Source organism: Eschscholzia californica, unplaced genomic scaffold (assembly GCF_041429995.1).
Source record: "Eschscholzia californica isolate CP2 unplaced genomic scaffold, dmEscCali1.0.p SCAF_2, whole genome shotgun sequence".
NCBI classification, from domain to species: Eukaryota; Viridiplantae; Streptophyta; class Magnoliopsida; order Ranunculales; family Papaveraceae; genus Eschscholzia; species Eschscholzia californica.
The window spans coordinates 45,489,447-45,500,056 of record NW_028238309.1 but is presented as its reverse complement, the minus strand read 5'-3'; positions in this window follow the sequence as shown (position 1 = coordinate 45,500,056).

Sequence of the window (10,610 nt, the reverse complement as noted above, 5' to 3'; positions counted from 1 at the left end):
GAATCTGGACTAATCTCATTTTTTCAAAACCATGGTGTGGACACTGTAGTAAGATTTCTTTAAATCTCTCAAGATATCTATAGAGAGACTCTCCTTCTTGCTGCACAAAACTGTTAAGATTTTGCCTTAAAGAGGTAGTTTTGTGTTTCGGGAAGAATTTCAGAAGGAATGAACTGCTCAATTCTTCCCATGTAGTAATGGAATGGGGTTGTAAGGCATACAACCAAGATTTTGCTTTCTCTTTCAGTGAGAAAGGGAACAAATTAAGTCTCAATATTTCGTCAGGCATATTGGGGAAATTCATAGTCCCACAAATTTCTTCGAAATCCCTAACATGGTAGTAGGGATTCTCGTTCTCACCCCACGGAAAACAGGGAGCATTTGAATAATGCTCGGCTTCAACTCGAAGTGAGTCGTGCAATGGGGTATCTGTATGCATGACGGTTGACACATTCTAGTAGGATTCATGTAATCCCTGAGGGTCATAGGCTGATTTCCATCCCTGGCTTGGTTTGGATTTTCACCCATAGTGTCACTCAAAGAGAGATTCGCTAAAAGATTACTTAAATGTGTTTTTCTACTAATGAAACGACCTCTCTTATCACGATATCTATCGGGCATAAACTAGAGCCCAATGACTAAGGTTATTCTCAACAAAAACTTCTTGAACCAGAGAATCACTACGAAGAACCTATAGGAAAGCAAACACAATCAGGCTGACTCCACCAAGCAACCTAAACAAAATCTAGACAATAGACAGGTTTGTCAGATTCACCTTACAAATCTAGACAGCTCCTACTTCGTAACAAAGCTTGAACTATAATGTTTATGAGGGTTACTCCGTCCAAGTACTACGATCAAACAACTCTTGGAGACGACCAGCGATAAATGTTGTGATAGCCGTCTTACCTGATAACGTTTCCTCTTCTCGAGGCGACCTTATAAAGAGTTGAATGAACTTTCCCCTTAGGAATGCCCAAATAAATATTAAGTCCCTGAATTGTTTCAAAGATTCTATGAGCTCGAGATGTTAGGGGCTAATGTCTAAATCAGATTTTAGCTTTTTAGGTGAGGTTTAGGATCGTGAATGTTGTTTCCTACGTGGGCAAGAGAACGGTGATGAAATCCGTCTCCTATCTTGTTACTTGGTTAGTGGCCTTACTAGAATGATTACACTAACAGTTCGGTCACAGCAATTAAGCACACGAATTCACACAAATACCCACTGACAGGAGATTCATGGGTGTTCAAGAAATTTTACCTCTCGTTCAAGACGGGCGATGACCTTTGTAGACGACCCGAGGCTTCGTTTTGGTTTTTTTTCGGTTACAATTTAATTAAGCCCTCCAATTTAGGGTCAAAACTTTAAAAAATAAAAATAACTAGAAAGTCTAAAAGTCTCTATCTCACCAAAAAAATAAAAAAAATAAAAAATGTAAATTCTTCTTCTTGAGCTCCTCTCCTTGTTGCGCCTTCTCCTTTGCTCCTTAGTGTTTTTTTCTACACCAAAAACAGAAACAAAATTAGATTAAATTTAAACTAAGTCCCCGGCAGCGGCGCAAAAAACTTATTGGGCCTAAAAAGTTTCTTAAATAGGTTTACACCCGTAAGTGCACGGGTGTCAAGTTGTAATTTCTCGGTAAGACCGGTTCGTTCCTCAGAGACTAAGTCAAACTCAATTCTAATCTTAAAACTATGATGATTTCAAAAGTTGAGTAATGGTAATTTGATTCAAGCAAATAAAAATAGCAAATAAACTCAAAAGAAAACAAATAAGTTGATATTCAGAAAAGGTGGGAACCTAGGGTTTTCGAATCCGTCCACGTGACAATCCTAAAGACAATGTATTTGCCTTAGTCAACTAAGTTCTTTGTTTTACTCGGGTTCTATCACATGAACGCTCTAGAATCCGGAAGATGTTGTCATGAAAAGCAATAAGGACTTTAAAAGATATGAAGATTTAATCTAAAATTTAATTGACTTGCATATAGATTGAATTGATAAAATTCTCGTTATGGACTTCATCTAAACCCTAGATGGGAAAATTAGTTTCTCATGATAAAGGATGGAAGTTTAACTATATAGAATGTGGGAGAAAAGTAGAAAAATTGAGTTTCTTACTGATTTTGCAGCCAAACAGAGCCTTAAGGAAGTGATTTCCTTCTGTTTTTCCAAGAATTCTGCCAAACGCACCCTCTGGGAAAACGATTTTCTCGTCTTCCCGGAAATGGATTCTCCGTGGGAAATTGGTTTTCTCGTCTTCTTCAACTTTCTTTCTTTCTCTAACCTCCTGTCTCCTTCTTTATCTCTTATTTTAATCTCTCTCTCTCTATGTAATCTCTTTCTCTCTCACTAAGAAACATGAAACAAAAAGAAAGAGAAAAATAAAAAATAAAACGAAGCTAATAATTTGTCACAACCGAGTCTCTCTCTCTCTACAATATCTCTCTGTCTCTCTCTCTAACTCTCTCTCTTCCTCTGTAATCTCTCTCTCTCTCTCTCTCTCACTAAGAAACAAAGATTACAAACGAGAAACAAAAATCAAAAATCAAAAATTAAGAAAAACTTAGAATGATCAGCTCTCGGTTCTGTTTCTCTCTCTACTGTTTCTTTTTTTTTGTTTTCTAAAAACCTTCCTCCCCTTTTTAGCCGAGAGCTCTTCTGTTATATAGACTTAGTCGCCCAGCAAATCTCAGAAAATCTCTCTCCTTTCAAATCTTCTCCAGGTCCAATATTTAACAGAAACCAAATCTTCATCCTCTCGGTTTTGACTTCTCTCTCCAACATAAACCTTTCCTGCTTATCCGGTTATCTCTCTCTATCCACCCAACAGACTCCTCCTTCAATCCCTTCTTTAATTTGAATTAAACTGCTTCAATAGAGAAAATCAGGGAAGGAGGGAGAATCATGCAGTTACGTAATTGTATGGAAAGGTTGGATAATCCGGTGCTTCGCGAAGTAGTATAACATGGTGCAACATCTCAGATCGCGTGAGCGAGAATAACTCAATCCGTTTGATGCACTCGGGCTCACGGAATTACACTGCTTCAGGAACACGGTATCGAAGACGTTAGAAATCCTGTAAACCGTCCCACCGTGACAGAATATGTCCCGCTAGCGATTTGGGCCGCTAGATCTTCTTCGCGTCTGCTTGCCACGTGTATCAGAGAACTCTATGTTGACCTGGTCTAATGATTTTGACTAAAACTTTGACTTCACCTAAATTGCTCGTCCGGACCCCGATTCGACTTCCGTTTTCGCCACTGGATTCGTCTCGAACTCTTCTTTTCTACTGAGCACTAAAAATTCCAGAACACCATAACCTCCAAATGACCAAAATGCCCTCAAGTATGTCTTTATCTCGATCTTATCCGTCTTTCACACTGAACTCCGTAAAAGACACCTGGACAAAAGAAACAAGTAATTCGTGAGAGTAATTGCTCGAAATGGACTAACTAACCCGAGTTAAGAGATTCAGATGGGACATTTTCATGTCTCATCAGGCACCCTGATTGCAACCAGGTGAATTTATCCATGTGCAAAGTCAATCTCAAGATTTTTGGGTTGCCGTTCAACCTATGGAACGAGGAGGTGTTCCTGGATATAGGTGAAACTTTTGGCGATTTTATGATGATCGAAGAAGACACTAAGACGTTTAAGGTGTTAGCTTTTGCATCCATTTATATTCGTTGTGATATCACGACCAAAATCCCCGAGAAATTGATTCTGTTGGATAGGGGAGACGTAGCAGAAATTTTTATCCGCAGTGAGTTCTCACCGGAAAAAATGGCGATACCGGAAGGAAGCATCTTCCCGGAAAGCGGAGAAAAGGCATACGGGTCTAATCATTCATCGGATATCGAAGACAGAGGTAACAGCGACAGCGAAAGGGGTAGTAGGGAGCATATCAAGGACGTGAGAATACCAGAGGAAGTGACGGCTATCACAGTGGAACGGGACCCTCGCAAAGGGAAAGGGCCGTTGGGAGGTGATTGTACGCAGCCGAAACAGTCAATCGATAGACTGGTAGTCAATCAGGGTCAGTCAAACATTCAAAGTCTCAAGAGTAGTAACAAGGTAAGCTTACCTCTGGTAGGGGAGAGTGGTGGGGGCCCAAAGAGGTCAGGCCCTGCTAAGAAAAGATTCATGATTCACTATAAAAAAAGGTAAAGCACTTTCTAAGAAAACTAGTGTTCCTAGGGCACCCTCCATCAGCTTTCGGATTTTGGGCAGGCCCTAATCGACTCTTTAAGAGGTTTTTGGGGGTAAGGACAGCCCATCAGCAACAACAACGCATGTAGAGACGGAGAGTGGACAGGTGGTACTCAGACTATATTCCTAATAGTCAACCAGAGCCCTAATACCCCACGAGAGATAGCTTTGGCGTTAAGTAACACTAGTCTGCATCAGAGATTGGAAAACTTCTTGGCAACGGGTAAGTCTTTGGGGTTCGAGAAAAGATGTTGAATCAAGAGATTGTGTTGTAGAAAGTTGATACAGATAATCAAGTTGCTGATGTATTTACCAAAGCTCTTCCACGAGTTAAGTTTGAAACTTTTCGTAAAGCTCTAGGTATTAGTCATGGTAAGTTTCCACTAAGGGGGAGTGTTGCTATTTAGTGTAACTTACTTAGTCGTACCTACTTAGTCCTTGTTGATTTAATCTACCATTAATTTAGGAGTTGAAGTAGTCTTGAAGTCTGTTATGAGTCATAATAGTTGAGCTATTTTAGGAGAAAGTTTTGCCACTAATAAAACTAGTACAAGTATGGGTACTCGATGGAAACTAATAGTGACAAGTTCTGTAGTTTGTTCTTTACTTTGCTGACTAATAAAATAAATCTTCCTCCATCTCTTATCTTCTCTATTTGATAAGAAATAGTTGCAGTAATTTGTTACAAGGTGGTGGTGGTAGAGGTAGAGGTGGTGGTAGGTTAGTAAATTCCATTGTCGTTGGAGTTATTTATCTGATTTTTCATCTTTCCTTTCTCTTGATTAACTCTTTTCACTTTCTCTCTCTCTCTAGAATTGATTTCTGATTTTGCTAATTGACAAGTGAAATGGAAGATCAAAGTTGAGCTTATATAAAGAATGACTGTAGAAGGGAAGTGAGGAAGAAACAGAATACAGGGTTAGTTATTGGAAGTTGGGAAATTTGTAACAGACTTTGTCAAATCAAGAATGTCACTAAAACTGTTTATAACGAACCCCATTGTTCTTGTTTTAGCAAATTAGGATCAAGAAGAAAACTAAGACTTCTCACAAAGTCAAAATTAGTCACTCGGAGTCCCATGAGGGAGGCTTTGTAGCAATGTTCATGCACTAATAGCCACACACAACCATTGAAGACGAACATTTCCAAACGGTCAAGACCTTACATTACAGACAAAAATGTGTAGTGATAAGTATTCTTATTGGCAACAGTTTGTATCATTGGCCACAACTTTAGTACAGTTTGTCTTTATATTGTGAATCAATTTACTTACACTTAGCATACACCAAGAAATTCTTGAAACAAAATATCAGGAAATTCAAATTAATGAAATAGGTGTTCATGTTACATTATTTCTTAGGGTTAGCTCTCTACTGCCAAGCAATGAAAGTTAGCTTTAAACTATTTACTCTCTTTATTATCATGTTCTTTATGACCCAAAAGAACCCTAATACCTTATGAGACATGATATATTAGAGTACCAAAATTGATCATATGAATTTTACAATGATAAGGAGGTGAACATAGTTGCTTATATGTTGGACTATCTAACTTAATTGCTCATAAAAATAAACTTATGTTTATACTAGAAAAGAAAAGCTTACGACGTGAACCTACTATACGAAGACGATTTATAAAAAGAAAAAGAAAAAAAAGCGATTGACGATCCAACAACTCTACTTACCTGTACGACCGATTGCCCCTTCCAGTCGTGTTTGCCCCTCAATGGAACTGGGTGAGATGGCCGCATCATTTCTTCCAAGAGTCATCATCTCACCTAGATTTTGAAACCTAATACCAAAACAATCAAATTAGTCAGGTTTACAAATCAAGTAGTCATAATATAATATATTCGAGAATTATTTCTTTGCGAGAAATGAAGGGTTTACCTATTTGATTAACCAAATACGAGTCATTAAGAATAGGGTTATTTCCCTAATGGCCCCCAACTTTGTGACCAGCTTCCCGCCTGGCCCCCTACTTTACGAGAAATACCCATATGGCCCCTATTTCCGTTAACTTTAACTTTCCGTCACTCTCTCTCCTCCATCTCTTTTTCTCTCTCTGCCATGTCACGCCACATCATCTGTTACCCCACCTCATCACCTTCTCCAGCAGAGGTCGCCGGTCGGCCAAATTTCCGGCCGAGAAGGTGATGAGGTGGCGTAACAGATGATGTGGCGTGACATGGCAGAGAGAGAAAAAGAGATGGAGGAGAGAGAGTGACGGAAAGTTAAAGTTAACGGAAATAGAGGGCCATATGGGTATTTCTCGTAAAGTAGGGGGCCAGGCGGGAAGCTGGTCACAAAGTTGGGGGCCATTAGGGAAATAACCCTTAAGAATACAGATTACCTATTTCGTTAACCAATATGAGTATTGAAATTAGAATTGAATGTAATAAAAGAAGTAAATATTTATAGAATTTGTACCTAAATTGGTATATGAATTTTGGGTGTTGACTCAGAATCAAGAATACAAGAACATAAATCTTCGATCCTTAGTACCAATAGCCATTAAGGTGTGAAGGAGTGGGCAAGTCATGCTAAAGTACTCGTTGGAATTATGGTTGTTCTATGACTTTTATTAAAAACAACCATAATTCTAACTAGTTCTTTTTTTTTTTGGTATTAATCAGCATGCTAAGGGCGCCAGACCCAAACAAAAGAGTTCAATACAAAAGGCCTAGCCAATGCCCTGAGGGGGAGGATCCCTACAAGGCCCAAAAAACACGCTAACACAAAACAAAACAACCCCAGCCATACAAAAATAAAAAACCTCACACCAACTCAAAAAAACAAGAGAAAACTTCATTTAGATCTTTTCCTAATAACACCAAGTCTGTCATCATCAATAAGCTGCACCAGCTTAGGTCCCATAGCCCCTGGCCATAACACTTCCTCATCCTCAACTGGTCTGTTCTTGGAGAGCCAATCCGCCACCTGATCATTAACTTCTCTAAACACATGCGGCACCTTACACAAAGCAAACTTAGCCATAAGAGCCTGAATTCTTCTGACCAGAAACCCAACCTCCCAAGGTGGCACCAGCTCAACTGAAATAAGAACGGAACAAGCTCTCATAGAATCTGTGGCAAGCACCACCTTGGACAACCTTAACATAGCAGCTAGCCTCAATCCAGCTTCTATGCCCTGGAATTCATGAAAGATAACTGATTTAGGAGCAGCCCTAGCCCTTATAGCAGCCAAAACTTCCCCCAAGTGATTCCTCAAAACATCACTATACCCAACACTATCCTTGCTAAAAGACCCATCAGAATTGATGAGGACACAACCCTCCTCAGGACCTTGCCATTTGCAATCCACAACCTGAGGAGTAACAAAAGATAAATCAAGATTCCACTCACAAGCTGCTTTCCTGCCCCTCACAGTATCAATAAACTTAATGGAGATAGATCTAATATTCATTCTCACATCAGCAATAACCTGCTGAACCACCTCCTGGCTGCTCCTAGCAGGTTCTGAGTGCAACCTCATGTTTCTCTCCCACCAGATGTAATAGATATACCCATTAAAAGCTAATCTACCTAAGAGAGCAGTGCTATCCTTTCCTTGAAACATAGAAGTACACCAATTAATTTCATTAAACCAGTCACCTCTAGAGACTTTAACTACCATAGCCAGCAACTTATGCCACATAGATAAGGAGTAATTGATGAGACATGAAAATGTCCCATTTGAGTCTCTTGAATTGGATGAGTTAGTCTATCTAGGGCAAGTTACTCTCATGAATTACCTCTTTTTCTACTCAGGTACCTTTTTCAGAGTTATGTGTGCAAAACGGATAAAAGTCGGAGAAATGCAAACTAGGGGTATTTTGGTCATTTGTTGATTCTGAATTCAAGGTCAAGATTAGTGCTCGGATGGAAAGTGGAGTTCAACACGAATCCGTAGGCGAAAAAGGAAGTCAAATCGGAGTCCGGATGAATAAAATAGAGCGAGTCAAAGTTCGGGTCAAATTTGATATACTAAAAGTCAAGAGGGACACGTGGCATGCATCTGGCAAGAAATCGAATGGACCAGGGAATGCGTGGGCTACTTTCGGTTTATCCAGCGGTACACGGAGCAATTACAGTGACCCGGAATATAAAACCCGACTCGGATGACGTCAGATGACGTCATCATCTTCTTCTTCCTCTTTCCTTATAACCGAGAGCTGGTTTCTTAAAAGGGAGGCCACCAAGATTTGATTTTCCGACCAACTAAGGGAAGAAATAGAAAGAAGGACAGAAAAGGAAAGTGAGGATTTCGAATTCACATAGAAATGGAAAGAAGAAGATAGATGGAAAGAGAGAAAGAGATCTTTGTGGATTCGGTTTTTTTTCTTCTCTTGGTTTAAAGCCAGAGAGGAGAGAAGGGAAGGAGGCATCTCGATTGGGGGTCAAAAACTGATCCTCTCCAGCTCAATGAAAGAGAAATATTAGAGAGAGAAGAAGAGGAGAGAGAGTTGCCATCATCATCTCTCGCGGCCAAGAAGAAAAGAAAAACAGAGACAGAGATTTTATCATCATCATCTTTTCTTTTTCTTATTTTTTTATGTAGTCTTTGTTCTTAGTGAGAGAGAGAGAGATTACAGAGAGAGATAAAAACAGGAAGTTGTAATCGAGAGAGAGAGAGAGAGATTAATAGTGAAATCATTCTCGGTTTTAAAGAAATTTCGATTTGTTTCATTGATTCCGGTTAATTAAGTTAAAGAGACAGAAAGGAAAAGCTAGAGAGAGTTTATAAGAGAAGAAACAGAAAGTTAGAGAGAGAAAGAAGGTTGAAGAAGATGAGAAAATAGGTGAGAAAATAATTTTCTCACAGGGAAAATATTTCCGGGAAGACGAGAAAATCGTTTTCCCAGAGGGTGCGTTTGGCATAACAGTGGAAAATCAGAAGGAAATCACTTCCCTAAGGCTCTGTTTGGCTGGAAAATCAGTAAGAAATTCAATTTTTTCTATTTTTCTCCCACTTTTTATATAGTTAACCTTTAAATCTTTCATCATGATTAACTAATCTCTATCTAGGGTCTTAGATGAACTTCTTCATAAATAATTTTATCGATATGATTTGTTAATCAATTTTTCTTGTTTTTCATGATAAAATCTTCCGGATTTTTAGACCATTCATGGACTTCTTCACCAACAATGAACAATCTATATCCACGAAATGAAACTGGTTGGAACCAAGGAGAATTAACTTGAACATAGGGATGACCTTTGTGATGGATGAAACCATAATAACAAAGAAAATTTCCATACAATACCAGCAAAAGTAATTGAATTCGGTTTTGCTAGAATCACCATGAAATAATTGGACCAACCTGAAAGTCAAGCAAAAATGAAAAATTAGGACACATTCAATTAAAAAATTAAAGAAAACCCAAACTTTTTTTTATCGAAACCCCAATCTTTTGTTGGTGAGAACCAATCACAAACCTTAGATTAAGTGAATAAGAAGAGATACCCGGAAAGTTTTTTTATTCTTTATAATAAAAAAGCAATACAAAAAAAAACATGAATAAAACCATTAGAGAATAAGTCATGAAAAGTTTTAGAAAGAGAGAAAGGATTAGAAACGACAATAAATTTTAATGGAAGAAATGAAAAGTTGCAAACATAAAAAAAATAATTAACATAAACGTTATGTGAGAGTGAGTTATAAAGAGAGGGTATAAATTCTTTAATTGGTGTGAAATTAATTTGGGGGTTTTCTTTTAATCATAAATGTTGGATTAACGATTTAGTAAAGGGGAGATAGATCCAAAGGTCAACAGTAGAGCTGAATCTAGATTTGAACCCATCTTATGCACGAACATTATGTGAGAGTGAGTTATAAAGAGAGGGTATTAATTCTTCAATTGGTGTGAAATTAATTTGGGGGTTTTCTTTTAATCATAAATGTTGGATTAACGTTTTAGTGAAAGGGAGATAGATCTAAAGGTCAATATTAGGGCTGAATCTAGACGTGAACCCATCTTATGCACGTATTATTTGCTTTGTTAATCTTAAATAAATGACGGTCAAGATTTATCATGGGATAACGGACGGCTAGATTTATCTTTGGTTTGTCTTTGCTTTTATCTTTGGTTTGTCCTATTCAGCACTCACCATCCTATTTTATATAATAGATTATTTTTAAGGGAAAATGACTCTTTGGGTACTAAAACATTTCATAATAACTCAAAAGGTTGGCATCTTTTAATATTGCTTATTAGTTATCATAATTTTAGGCTTAATAATAGATTAGGGTTCAAATAATATTGAAAATTATTACTCAGGTCAAAATTTTAAAAGAAATTTATTAATATACCAATACTATCCTTGTGTAGAAGTTTAGTAGCTCGACCAAATCCTAGAGAGTTCTCCATGGATGCCGGGAGCTGAGAAGAAGATAATT